We start from the raw sequence: 13,847 nt of genomic DNA, 5'->3' as shown, positions 1-13,847 counted from the left end.
GAGGAGGAGGAGAGGAAGATGATGGAGGAGAGCACTGTGAGGGACGATCCTGGGCTATTCTGACACAAAGAGAAACAGATTGGGAGGCCTGTACTCCTGACCTAGGCATACCTGTAATCTCATCATTTCCATCCTAATTTCTCCATCTGGGAACTGCACACGTTAGCCCAGATCATCTGTAAGTCCTTTGCTAGCTCTTAAATTTATAAGGTCTTACTAAAACAGAGTTTCAAATTCTTTAAGACTCCATTAAAATAATCTTTGGAAGATTCATAATCCAACTTTATTACTCAGGCAGTACAATTTTAGCTCAGCTTCTTAACACTTTGGCATCTGGTATTCCTGGGGCCCTTGGAAAGAATTCCTGATTGTCTTCTAATAGGGTAGATCTCAAGATGGGATTAGAAGCAAAAGACAGACAGATGGGTGAGCTGCTCTAATTAGCTCTAGTTGCAGTTTTTTGGTTTTTTTCCCCCCTTTTTAAATGAGAGGTTAGTCTTCCCCAAATCCCAAGCCTCCACTCCTTAATTTGGAGATGAACCAGATGATTTCACTGGTCTTTCCCTTCTCTGGTTTCTATGACTCATCAGCTATAGCAACTAGGGTGGGGTAAAGAAAACAATTCTAATATTCAGGTTATGCTGGAGCTCCAAAGGAAGGAATCTAAGAAAAACTGTTAAGATTGAAACAGAATGAAAAAAAAAAAAAACAAAACAATGTAACTCACAATACTCCTAACTGAGAAATTGTTCCCAGGATGTGTCCCTACATTGAGTGCCCCCATCTTTCCTCTGTAAATATCACTTACATGAATGTTTTTTTCATCAAATGTTTTACACATCTTTTCTATGAAATTGCCAAAATGCTTATTAAAATAGTACAAATAAATGCCTAGCTGATTTTGATCGTCCATGTCTTGAAAAAGCAGCCAGTGCCTAACTATAAAAATCAAGGAACTCCCAAGACAAATCGACTCAATTTAACAAACATTGAGTATTCACTATATGCCAGGCACTAGGGCAGGACTACAGCAAACTCATAATAGGAAAAATGGTAACTCCAACCTCAAGGTGTAGAGGGGTAAATAAGTAATTACAATTTGACAAATGTATGAGACATGAAATCAAAGTACAGGGAAGCCCAATGTGAGAATGACGAATACAGTTAACCATTAGAGAAAGGAAGTAAGACATTCTGTCTTGGCCAATCCATTCAATTACTCATAGCTATTTGAAGTCATTGTGTAACCCCAGAGGAGGAAATGTAACACATACCCCATGTATTCTATATCTGTGGACAGTGTGAATGCAGAGGTGTGACTGTTTTTAGGCAAACCATTCTGGTATAAAAACAGGTAAAAAGGAATAGTCACTAGAGATGGTATATATTTATTTGGTTGATGCCACTAACGTGAAAATTTGAAAAAAATTTTGGAACTCCTCTACTTAAGTATTTTCCTCAGAGCCTAAGGCAAATCTGGGTCTACTGAGAGGAGCTGAACAGCTAGAGGTCATTCTGAGCCAAGGCTCATGACTAAATGGGCAAAGGATAGTAGGAGTTTCAACTGGGGTTAAAAATACAGGAAACCATGATTAAGCCCTTACTTATTACATTGTTTGATGGAGTCAGCAGTATTGATTTTCTGGTTTTAAGGAATTCTGATTATTCTGATACAAGGTCTGAAGTGAATATCTATCAGTCCAATAAAGTTTTCAGAGTTCCTGAGATACTAAATATTCAAAATCATGTAATAGAATTTAAAATTACTTTTTGGGGGGGTGCCTAAATGACTCATTTGGTTGATCATCCAACTCTTGATTTTGGCTCGGGTTATGATCACAGGGTTGTGAGATCAAGCCCTATGTTGGCCTAATGAGCTCCGTGTTGGCCTCCACACTGAGTGTGGAGACTGCTTGAGATTCTCTCTCTCTCTCTGTCTCTCTCTCTCCGTCCCTCCCTCCCTCCCTCCTTCTACCCTTCTCCCCCATTCATGCACACATCCCCCCCCCTCAAATTAAAAAACAAAAAAGGTACTTTTTTGTGAGAATGTCCAAAAATATAGTGGACTGAAATGGAATCTTCAGTAATGACATACCTATGGTTGAGGTACTTATACATCAAAAAGAGTCTGAAAAACCAATATTCCATGGGCAAGGGACTAGCCAACCAAGCTGGTTACAGTTTCCAGTGAATGACATTGGCATGATGTATGTCTCATTCAAAATGGATTCAGTTAACACTGTCAGTCCTTTCCTCTTCCAGAGCCAGGGGCATTGTAGAGTATTCTGGATGGCCGGAACAAACTTAGATATGACCCCGGACACCTGGAGAGGAAAAAGAGAAGGCACAGAATTAGTGGATGCAGAGTCAGGCTAGAGACCCCTGCCAATCACTCCTCACAAAGATTGAGCACTCTCCTCGAGTGGTACTCTTCCTTCGTAAACAGAAATCTTTCTCAGAATCGCTAACATTGATTCTGTTAGTTTTTTTAACAAATTCGTCTATTAATAAGTAATGCACATAATAAAGTTAACTGTTCTGTATTGTGAAAAAAAAAATACTTGAAGTCTTCATACCCTTCTCAGATATGAAACCGGAAAGGAACGAGGGGCAGGAGGCATGGTAGAGACCCACGTGAGTTGGCAGAACTGGTCAACATGTTACTATTTTTTTTTTTCAACGTTTATTTATTTTTTTTGGGACAGAGAGAAACAGAGCATGAACGGGGGAGGGGCAGAGAGAGTGGGAGACACAGAATCGGAAACAGGCTCCAGGTTCTGAGCCATCAGCCCAGAGCCCGACGCGGGGCTCGAACTCACAGACCGCGAGATCGTGACCTGGCTGAAGTCGGACGCTTAACCGACTGCGCCACCCAGGCGCCCCAACATGTTACTATTTTAACGGATTAAGTCAACTTTCTCATTCAAGGATATAGTACTCGTGTTAAACACTTACCATTAATATAATTATCCCACAAACATTAAAATGTTCTGGGGAGGAGCCCATAGCATGACTTACCCGGGCCCTCAAGCCTCTAAAGGGAGGGCAATTTGGGTTTCAGTTTGGGCATCTGGGCTCAGCTGCTTGGCTCATTTTGTTTTTCTTTCGTATACCCCAGAGTCCCAAGTTTTAAAAGGTTAGGAAAGAGGCCAACTAGGTAAAAGTGGCATTTAAAGAGCTAACCATTCTTTTTTTTCAAACGACTTTCTTGGGAGGATACCAACATTTTTCCAGATTTACGGTGTACTTCCAAAAGATATAATTAGAGTTTAATGCCCCAAAGAATAATTGTTTTTCACAAAGAAATCCTTACTCCATTTAACTTGGGGCTGTGGAGGAAGGAGAAAGCATCTGACCAAGCTCGTGTGAGGGTCTGCCCTACTTATCACTCCATTTCTGACTTGTCCAACTCCAGGAGATTTAAGATCAGGCCACATTCTCCCAAACGTGGCAGGTATTATTTGGTACTGCAAAGACAGAGGTGACAGATGGCCAAGTAAGATGGATCACCAGAACCTTCAGTTTAGACTGAAAAATAGCCTTCCCAGATGTTCCTGCCTTCAGGCTTCCCTACGTTCCATTCTGCCCCCAAATCTTTCCTACACATTATACATTGCCATAGTTTCCATGATAGAAGTTCAACCGTGTTGTCCATCTCTACTGCCACCTCCATTAAAAAGCTTTTCCTGGGGTGCCTGGGTGGCTCACTTGGTTGAGCGTCTGACTTCAGCTCAGGTCATGATCTTGTGGTTCAAAAGTTCAAGCCCTACGTCAGGCTCTATGCTGACAGCTCAGAGCCTGGAGCCTGTTTTGGATTCTGTGTCTCCCTCTCTCTCTGTCCCTCCCTGCTCACACTCTGTCTCTGTCTCAAAAATAAATAAAATACTTTAAAAAATTAAAAAGCTTTTCCTTATTCCCCACCTCAAGGCAATGCCACAGTCTCTAAGGCAATCAAAGCTTTTCAGTGACAAGTTCCCCAGCATGCTTTCTTAGATCCTTTGGGTCCCTTCAACCAAAGGCACCCTGGTCATGTCTTAGCCACACCAATGACCTGCCATTCCAACATGCTTTCCATGTTTGCACCAACGAACATTGACTCTACTTTGTCCTTGAGCTTGAAACTTCCCTTCCAGTCTGGCAAACTCCTTTCAAGTTTTAGATCGAAAGACATCATTCATTGATTTGATCTGATGATACTTCACATTTACGTAGTGACCTGCAGTTTTTTTTTTTTTTAATTTTTAAATGTTTATTTATTTTTGAGAGAGAGAGACAGAGCATGAGCGGGGGAGGGTCAGAGAGGGAGACACAGAATCTGAAACAGGCTCCAGGCTCTGAGCTGTCAGCACAGAGCCTGATGTGGGGCTCAAACTCACAGACCGCGAGATCATGACCTGAGCCGAAGTCGGACGCTCAACCGACTGAGCCACCCAGACGCCCCAATGTGACCTGCAGTTTAAAAAGAACTTTTAGAGCCATTTCTTATAATATTTATTGGAAGTCCACTAGAGCCTATAGAATATGCTGGGAAGGTATAAATATCAGGATTTTACAGATGAAAAGACCGAAACTCAAAGAGGGGAGACAGAAGGCCTTAGCAAATGAAGGAGTGGAGACTCTAACTCAGAGCTCCCTACTTCCACCTCCTCTCCACACCCCATGCCTCTTCCAACAAACTCTGACTCTGGGCTGCCTACTTCTGAGACTCAACTTCTCATACTTCTCTCTGAGTTGCAGCTGACAGTCTTAACATTCTAAAGGCTCCCCCATCTGCTGGATGAGAATTAACTCTAGCACCGGCTCCTGGGAGGCAGAAGGCTTGGCTGACAGCAAACTCAGCACTCCCTAATATGCAAAATGACATTTTGGCCTTAGGCACTTAGTAAGTTACACAGTCCTTCCTCCTCAAGAGTAAAAGTTTTCAGGCACTAGAGTGTAGCATTAAAAAAAAGCCAAACTGAATTAGGGACTGACCCACCACTTTATTAGCCTCCCAACATGCACACATACACAGAGACATTCAAGTCTCATGCACTGTGATTTCACTTTCCCTCAGCCTCTTCTTGAACTCAAAAGAACTCATTGTGCAATTCTATGAAATTGCATTTTGGAATTGGACAGAGACTGGTGCCAGCTGCCCGTTGTGGCACTTGGGAAATTATAATCTGCATCACTTTTTGTGGGGCAGAGGGCAGAGATTATACTTGCAAAATGTATTCCATTATTTATTTTTCACATTAGTAAAACTGCTGTGTGCATAGTGTTAGAACAAAACACAAACTTTGCAAAATACATTCTACATCTTAGTCGTCGAGAAATGTTAACTTTAAACAGACTGCAGTCACTTGATCATTTATTCTGGACTCATTTCTCACTTTGAGTTGCACACTTCAGGAGGAAATTTAAATAATATCTCATGGAGAAAAAGGCAGTCAGTAAAACTGGTTCTGGACACAATATCCTCTTTGTTTATTTGGAGTCTAACAGGCTAAAACCAAAAAACCTTATAGTTTATTTCTGGAGAGTAAGTTGGGCAAAGGCTTGCTGGAAGAACAACTCGAAAAACTGTGGATGTCTTATGTTTACTTGGCATCGGGGAACATAACCTGCAGATGATCAGACCTCAGAACTGTGTGAAAGAGTAGCCTTTTTTTTTTTTTTTTTTTTTTTTTTTTGCCGCACCAGGAAGAAAAATAGATTTGTCCAGACAAGTTTTGACTGCCAGGTAGAATGTTTTCAAGAGGTTTTGATATACGGTTTCTCTCAAATTGTTTAATCTGAATTTGTATGTCTTTTGTTGATCTAAAATGAAACAGAGTTACACTGAGTGAGTCAGACAGTAATATACCACCTAAGTAATGTTGTGCTTTTCTTGGTGCATAGTAAGAAACAGACATTGGTGATTTGTCTCATTACTGATGACTCTAATTTTAATCTCTTGGTTAAGATAGTTTCTGCCAGATTTCTTGAGGATTAGGTAAACAAATAGGTATATTATACTTCATAATAACTATCTAATAGGGAGATTCTTTAAGACTATGTGAATATTTCTATTTGCCATCAAGTTTTCACCCACCATATTTAGCACCCTTCAAGGATTCTTAGATACGTAATTATTTCTATAATTATTGCAAATAGATTTTTCTGATTCCATCATTCCCTCTGGATTTATTGATTGGCAATAAATCAACTGTAGAACAGAGTATTTCCTTCTTCCCCATTTATTTATTCCTTTATGCCAGGATGAGCTTGTGGATTACTATTTTACTCAAAGCATTATAAAACATTACTGTCATCATTTCATGCTCAAATGTTCCCAGACATAAGAACTCCTTTAAGCTAGTTCCTGGGTTCTTTTGGCGTGCACCCATCACTCTTTGAGCACTTTCTTATTTTCTGGTGCAAGATGATGCTCCAGGTTCATCTTGTATTCTCCCTGCTCAGTCTCGGAATTAATAATTTTTCCAAGGAGCTTTGATTTCTTTTAGTGAAGAAGAGAATTTAGAAACCAAGATCTGGGCACTAAGTGTGTTCATTGCTTCTAGAGTATCATTGCTTCTAGGCTCTATCAGCAGAGTTAGAAACTATGTATTCATACACACACACACAGCTGTATCTGTTTCTTCCACTCTCTCTGTATATTAAGTACCATGGATTCATTCTGATACTTCCAATTCCAGTCCAATACTACAGGGTTGATTCTTGCCTTCCCCTTCTCCATGATTCTCAGTGTATTTACCAGCTCAGTTAATCTAGTATATAACCAAACTCCCAGTTTCTTCGCCCTAGTAAAGAGGAAGTGGGGGAAAGAAAAGAAAGAAAAGGCCAGCATGGTCCCAGACATGCCAGCCCCAATTTCCTGGTTTATCAGCCCAAAAGTGATACTTCTCCCCCCTAAGTTGTAGACCCACATTTTGAGTTTACAGGTTCCATAGGACATCACCTTAATTGTACTGCTGACATTTGGTTGAAAACATAACTAGTTGTCTTTTTGCCAAATCCACATTCTTCCTCTGATATCTTCATTTAAGTCAGTGGCAGCACTTAGGCTAAAAATTTCAGCTGTCTTTGAAACTTTCATTTCATAATTCCACACACACAAGCTATTTCATGTGCCATGACCTTTAATTCATCTTTGTATTCCCAACAGCTAGTGTCTATTACCTACTTGTGACTATATTACATGAGTGAACATTCATTTGAGGGATAGGGTCAAATCTGATAGCTGCTAACTAAATGACTTCCCAATCTACACCTTTTCCATCCACTTGCTAATTCATAGAGTTTCCACCTCCTCACTGTCTTTCCTCTCTCTAAATAATTCTTTATATTGTAAGTATCCTAAAATTGATGTCATCTTGCTCAAAAAGCCTTCAACATCTCCTCACTGCTTTTGGAATCAAATCAAACTATCTGGGAATAATAATACTCTCCACACTCAGGCTCTAACTTACCTCTTCCACTTCATCTCCCATTTATCTTCTTTCCCCCTCATGCTTGTCACATGAGCATATTTGCTATTCTTGAAAATCAGCACTTTTCATGATTTTTACTCATGATGTAATGCTTTGCTTCCTTTTTCATTTTATTTTTTATTTTTGAGAGAGAGAGAGGGAGAGAGAGAGAGAGGGCAAGAGCGCAAATGGGGGAGGGGCAGAGAGAGAGGAGGACAGAGGATCTGAAGCAGGTTCTGTGCTGACAGCAGAGAGCCCCATGTGGGGCTCGAACTCATGAACTGTTAGATCATGACCCAAGCCAAAGCAGATGCTCAACTGACTGAGCCACCCAGGTGCCCTTCTGCTTCCTTTTTTGTCCATATTAATATTTTACTTGTCTTTCAAACCAAATATAAAGGTCATTTCTATCATGAGCTTCTCTTATTGTCAAGTACCCCCTTTTCTTATTCCTATGCACTACTGTGCTAAATTCTGCTCTGTATTACAGCTAATTGCACACATCTATCTCTCCAACAAGATTAGATACTACCCTTAAGACCAAAAAAACCAATCGTATTTATCTTTAAATCCCAAGAAATTGGCATAATGCACTACCCCCAATAGATGCTCAAAAAAGCATCATCAAATCATTTCCAAGTTTTGCTGATCAATTGGCAATGAAGAATTTCATTGTTCCACCTCACCTTCTAGTTAGTCCTTAATGTTTATAAACCTGATTTCCCACTGACTGGCCACTCTAATGAAACTTCCGATTGGTGATAATAAATCCAAGCAGGTACAGCTTTACGTGCAAAAGCATGCAGGCAGGGACTAGATGGCTAATCTGTGTGTTGGTAAAAGCTGGCTAAAGCAGATGTTGCATTAAAGCAGGGCTCGGGGGAGCCGCACTCCCTGGCATCAGTGTAGCACTGCCTTACTGCAGTGTGATTCTTATGATTAACATGCATATACTCTCCTGTGCTGTACATTTCTGGGTAAGCCAAACCTAGGATAGTGGCTGGAGAAAAGATTCCCCCTCCCCCTCCAAGAAATGCAGATGCTCAAGAAAAGGGAAGGAGGAATTCAACCTACTAATCACAGACTCTTTAGGTTTCTTCACTTTCAAAACACTGATTAATTCACACTGTGGCTTTTCCTCCCATTCCTTGGAGAATTAACCAGGCTACTCCATGCATGGACAGCAATAGCTCCTTGTTTGATCCCTTTCTAACAATAGCTCATATATTGAAAGCCAACGTGTATGCCAAGGCAAACCCTGTACTGTTTGAATCTTCCTATTTGATGAGGCAATCTAAGCCTCTCATCCTAGAAATGGACATCTGGGCCTCAACTCCTTCAGTAACTTTTTCTTGGCAGCTCAGATCCAATCCCCATATAGATGCTTTGTGTGTCTGCCCCTACATACCTTGATAAGTTTAGACATTAGCCAAGGTAACATGGTGAGAATGGATCAATGAGATACATCTCCTTTATTTCTACATACATCTCAGTGAGAAACTCAATAAATCTTGATATCAAATACTTTTTTATGCTTGCTTTTTTTTTTTTTTAATGCAGTGTGCCTTATTTTAACGAGAGAGAGTGTAAGCAGGGGAGGAACATGGAGAGGGAGGACCCAAAGCAGGCTCTGTGTTGAAAACACAGTTGATATCAAACACTTAGACGGTTTGATTAAAAAGGTACCATGTACCTGTAACACATAACAAACATCTTAGTATGCGAATTAGTGAGACACTTCGGATTTAGTGTGTTCATAATAAAATACTAAAGTGTTATTTCCCTTTTCTACCCTAAACCCATGCCTCCTTGTAATATGTCTAAAATGTTTACAATGTCCAAAGCCATAATCCAAGGAGAAATGGAAAGGAACAGGTTAACTTCCTTTGCAGGTGCAAAAGAAGATCCAACTAATGAAACTATTTCCAAGTTTTGGTGATCATTTGGCAATGAAGAGTTTCATTGTTTCCATCTCACCTTCTACTATTCCTTAATGTTTATTTATTTACTTGGTCAAGTGATACTTTAATAGGCTATAAATAAAAATCCTGTCTTTGGAGAGTATCAAGAGCCACAAGTGGGCTAGAGCAGAGAGTAGAGGCAGAGTCTAGAGGCCAGGAAGAATCAACAGGCTGTGAAGAATACTTGAGGTTGGTTATATTTAAATGGTTTCATCCTGCAGGGACCCCTGAAAAGCCGCAGACACATCTCCTGGGGAAATTCCTTGGGCTCCTCCACACTGTCATCATGGCTCTCCACGTCCAGGTAGACGTCCAGCAGCACACACAGGCACTGCAGCTGGTTGGTCAAGAGATGATGGCTGGACTGAGGGACATAGCTCCTATAGCACATGATGACCTCACTCTCCATGCTCTGAATGTTGTCATCATTGCTACTGTTTCTCTCCCCTTTCCAGTTCAGACAGAGCTGGAAAATGGGTGGGATGGAGGAGTAGCTGGGGTTCAGCACCACAGCAGCCTGGAGTTTGGCTGTGCCCCTTTCCATGAGTGCCAGGAGTAGAGATTGGTGTCCTCAGCTAGTCCCATCTCCACAATGTCCTTGGTGAAATGTAGCTGCAAGTAATCCTCATGGGCAATCCACTTCACCAGGCAGGAGACAACCTTTGCAGGGAAGAGGTACTGTCAACCACTGGTAACTGGTTCAATGCCATGTTCCAAGGATGTAAACTTCGGGGGCCAGGTGGGACTGCACCCTAGTCTTCAGCAGTTTCATGTTGGTCCCCATGTGGCTGGCGCTCGGCAAGTGTTCAGCAATCACCGTGTGCTGAGGCTATTCTTTGCGGGAAGAGGAGGTCACCTAGCTTCTGTACCCAGAAATATGGGTTAAGCACATAGTCTCTCAAAGTCAGGATGCCACTGAAACTGATACTGAATGGCTGGATTCAGAGTCTTCTTTCTGTGATCTCCTGGATACAAACAGCTCAGGACTGAGTGAGGAGACATAAAGTCACCTGCACTGATGGGGTGATCAGCTCCGTGGTGGTCATCACTTTGGCTTTAATCATCATGGTGCTGAGGCTCATGAGGTAGTAGAAAGTCAGGTGAAGCACACTGTCATCTTTGCAGTTCAAGTCCAGCATGACAGGCAGCAGGTGCCTCTTCAGCATCTCCATGCACTTGTCATCAAACTGAACTTCCAGTGAGGGCCACTGGCGTTTTGTGGTCTGTTCCTCCTCAGCATCAGAGTCACTCTCATCATCTTAGGAGTCTTCAGGAGGCTTAAACAGAGCCTTGGCTTTGTCCACACTGCCTTCAATCGCCACAATGTCTTATGACAGGCCCGCCTACATGCAGCGGCCTGGACAAAGAGGATATAGAGGGGAGATGGCAGGTGTTTAGCTGTCTCATATTGCTTGTGAGCCTGGTCAAACAGTATGAATAGGTACTCTAACACTGGGAGGGAAGCCTGAGTGATGCTACTGAGGCAAGCTTGGAGGCTGCTGAGGTACCCTTCTTTACCTCAGTCTCCTTGAAGATCTCCTCCTTGCTGGACAGGCACTCTACGTACTTCTCTGTCAGCCTTTTCCTCTGCTGCAGCTCCCAGTCCAGACATGCAAGGGTTTGCTGGTGAGGGTCTCCTATGGTGACTTCAGCCTTGCTAATATCTGGAGGAGCCTCCATATAAAACTCTTCTAAACTGACCAGATCAATTTCTTCAATGCTTCGACTTAAACTCCAGACATTTGGTGATTTCTTTCTGCAGGTGTATCACCTCATACAACAGATTCTGGAGCTGCACGTGACAGGCATCTACTTTCTACTTGGCCTCATGGGTCTGATCTCTTGCCTTCTTCAATCTGATATGGGCTGATTGATTAAGCTTCTTCAGAGTCATGAAATGCACACAGCTCTGGATCTTCTCATCTTCCATCTCAGTCTTTTTCTCATCTTCTTCAGCTCCTGGATCTCAGCCATGAGCCTCCACAACTCCTGTGTGTACTTGCACAGCTCAGTCTCTGCCAGGGTCTCACAGGTCTGCCTCAGCCTCCTCGCTCTAGTATTTACCTTCCTGTTCTTTGTCAGAATGGTTATGCTTCCTTTCGGATGGAGCTCCATCACTTTGGATCACTTTGGGCTTGTTTTCTGCTTGATTCTGATGACATGGTTGTTTGGCAATGTCAGGAGGAGATAGCAGAGACCGCATGCAGCCTTGAAACTGTCCAGCAACTTATTTCTTAATGTTTATGCACTTGATTTCCATACTAGCCACTTTAATGAAACTTCTCCTTTTACTGAAGTTAAATGGTTTTCTCTTGGGGCTCCTTTCATGATCCTCCTCTCGTGATGCTCATTTCTGCTATGTTACCTTATCTATTTCTCTCAGTCACCACAGACATACCGATTCCCAAATCCGTACTAATGAGATCAGGCTCCTGAGTTCAAAACTCAAACTATCAACCCTCTTTGATGTCAACTACCTCTATTAGATTCAACATACTGGTAATAAGACACTAAACAGTGTCCTTTCTTTTTTCTCCACCTCAAACCGAATTCTTCTTCTGCATCCCTAAAATGTTCACGACATTTGAGATAGTTAAAAACATGTTCACAAATTTTTTCCATAGTCCTCCTTTCAAGAGGTGGAGCTTGAGTGTGCACTTACTGACTTGTATCTCATGAGGAGAATATGCCAGATGTGACAGTATTTGACTTCCAAGACAAAAAGACATTGGGTGCCCTCTTTGCTCTTTCTCTTGGATGGCTCACTCTGGGGTAAGTCACCTGCTGTCATGAGGATAGTCCAGGAGATCGATGAAGAGGTACAAGCAGTGGGGATAAGGCTTCCTGACGACAAATAGTGGAACACGGGCTTCACCTTTTTGAAAGTAGATGCTCTAGCACCAGTCAAACCTTGAGATCACTACAGCCCCAGCCAACAGCCAGACTGCAACTTTATGAAAGACCTGGAGCCAGAGACACCCAGCTAAGCTGCATCTCCTGACCCACAGAAACTCTAATACATGTTTGTTGTTCTAACTAAATTTGGGGTAGTTTATTTTGCAGCAATATATAACCAATACTGCATCCAAACCCAGAATCCAAGGAACAATGAAAGGAAACGAACATTTTAACTGAAATCTTTCCACTCCTATCCACGTTTGTCCTCCTCCCTCTCAATGAGTAACATCACAATTTACCCAGTATCCCAAATGAGAAATTGGGATTTCTCTGGAAACCATATTTGACTTTTCCTACCAACTGCTTCACTAAGTTACCATTTTATTTTCCTGTCACTTGAGCCTAGCCCTACTCTTATTGCTTTAATTCAGGGCCTTTACCATTTTTCAATTATTGTAACACAGCTTTTCAACTTTTCTCTTTCCCTACAGTCTTTCCCACCTCTATTTCATTCTCTAGACTGATGCCATCAAGCTTTTTCAAAAGATTACCTGCTCATGTTGTCTTTATTTAAATTTACTACTAGTTCCCAAATGGCACAACATTCAAATGTCATGGAATGGCATGTCTGTCCCTGGCCAATAGCTTTTTCTCTCAAATCCCAAGTTCAGAGCCTACAATCTGGCCATCTTTCACCTTTGCATATGCTTCTTTCTTTTTATGTGGAAGATCTTTCATTCTTTCCTTATAACCCTTTCTCACTTCGAAAAGACTCACCTCAGGCTTCACCTCAGACAACTTGCCTTAATTATCAGGTTCAGGTTATATGACTTTTTTATATTACTTTATCAGAGCACTTACCACATAGTTTAGTATTATGTCCTCCACCAGAATGTGAGCTCCTGGAAAAAATAAAATCTGTCCTTGATACCTAGCCCTTCATTTAGGCATCCATCCAACTTCTATCTATTAAGCTGAAACCATAAGACAGAATACCAGGTTAGGTGTTTGTGACATAGTATGAACAAAACAAGTATGCTTCTGTTCTTACATAGCTTGTAGACTATTCAAGAAGAAAGACAGTAAGTCAAATAAACAAATACTATGGTATGTGAAAAAAGAATATGAGAGTAACAAGGAGGACCTACTTAAGACTGTGTGACACACAAATACACTCAGACATTTCCTGAACTAAATGTTTTCCAAGAGGTACGTATAAATTATACCTTCACCATGGGTGTAAGCAAACCAGGTCCATCGCATTCTTTCCAACACTGACTCTGCTTGACCCAGGGTTGCCACAAACCTTCAATTTGTAAAACAGAAAAAAAAAAAGTACTACCTGCAAAGTGCAACAAAGAAAAGTGCAATAAAAGGAGGTATGGTTGTACTAAAAATCAAGGAAAAAGCACAAACAGGATCAAATACATGCTATAAGAGACTTGATTAAGCACAAATGAAAAACTAAGGCTGGATTTATATATTTATCAGGGTTACTCAAATTTATGGCTAAGATAATTTCAAAATAATCACT

At 41.4% G+C, this 13,847-nt stretch overlaps 1 long non-coding RNA gene and 1 pseudogene across 1 annotated transcript; both read right to left on the bottom strand.

The window, feature by feature from the left end:
* Positions 1-2,126: 2,126 nt before the first annotated feature.
* Positions 2,127-13,554, bottom strand: LOC123582926. The gene is made up of 2 exons (XR_006704652.1): positions 13,175-13,554; positions 2,127-2,324 (listed from the first exon to the last, which is right to left on the bottom strand). It is a non-coding gene; the product is annotated as an uncharacterized LOC123582926 (long non-coding RNA).
* Positions 7,793-13,639, bottom strand: LOC123582925 (annotated as a pseudogene).
* Between the last annotated feature and the right edge of the window lie 208 nt (positions 13,640-13,847).

This window comes from Leopardus geoffroyi, chromosome B3 (assembly GCF_018350155.1).
Source record: "Leopardus geoffroyi isolate Oge1 chromosome B3, O.geoffroyi_Oge1_pat1.0, whole genome shotgun sequence".
Taxonomy (NCBI): Eukaryota; Metazoa; Chordata; class Mammalia; order Carnivora; family Felidae; genus Leopardus; species Leopardus geoffroyi.
This window is presented reverse-complemented; position numbering and strand designations above follow the sequence as displayed.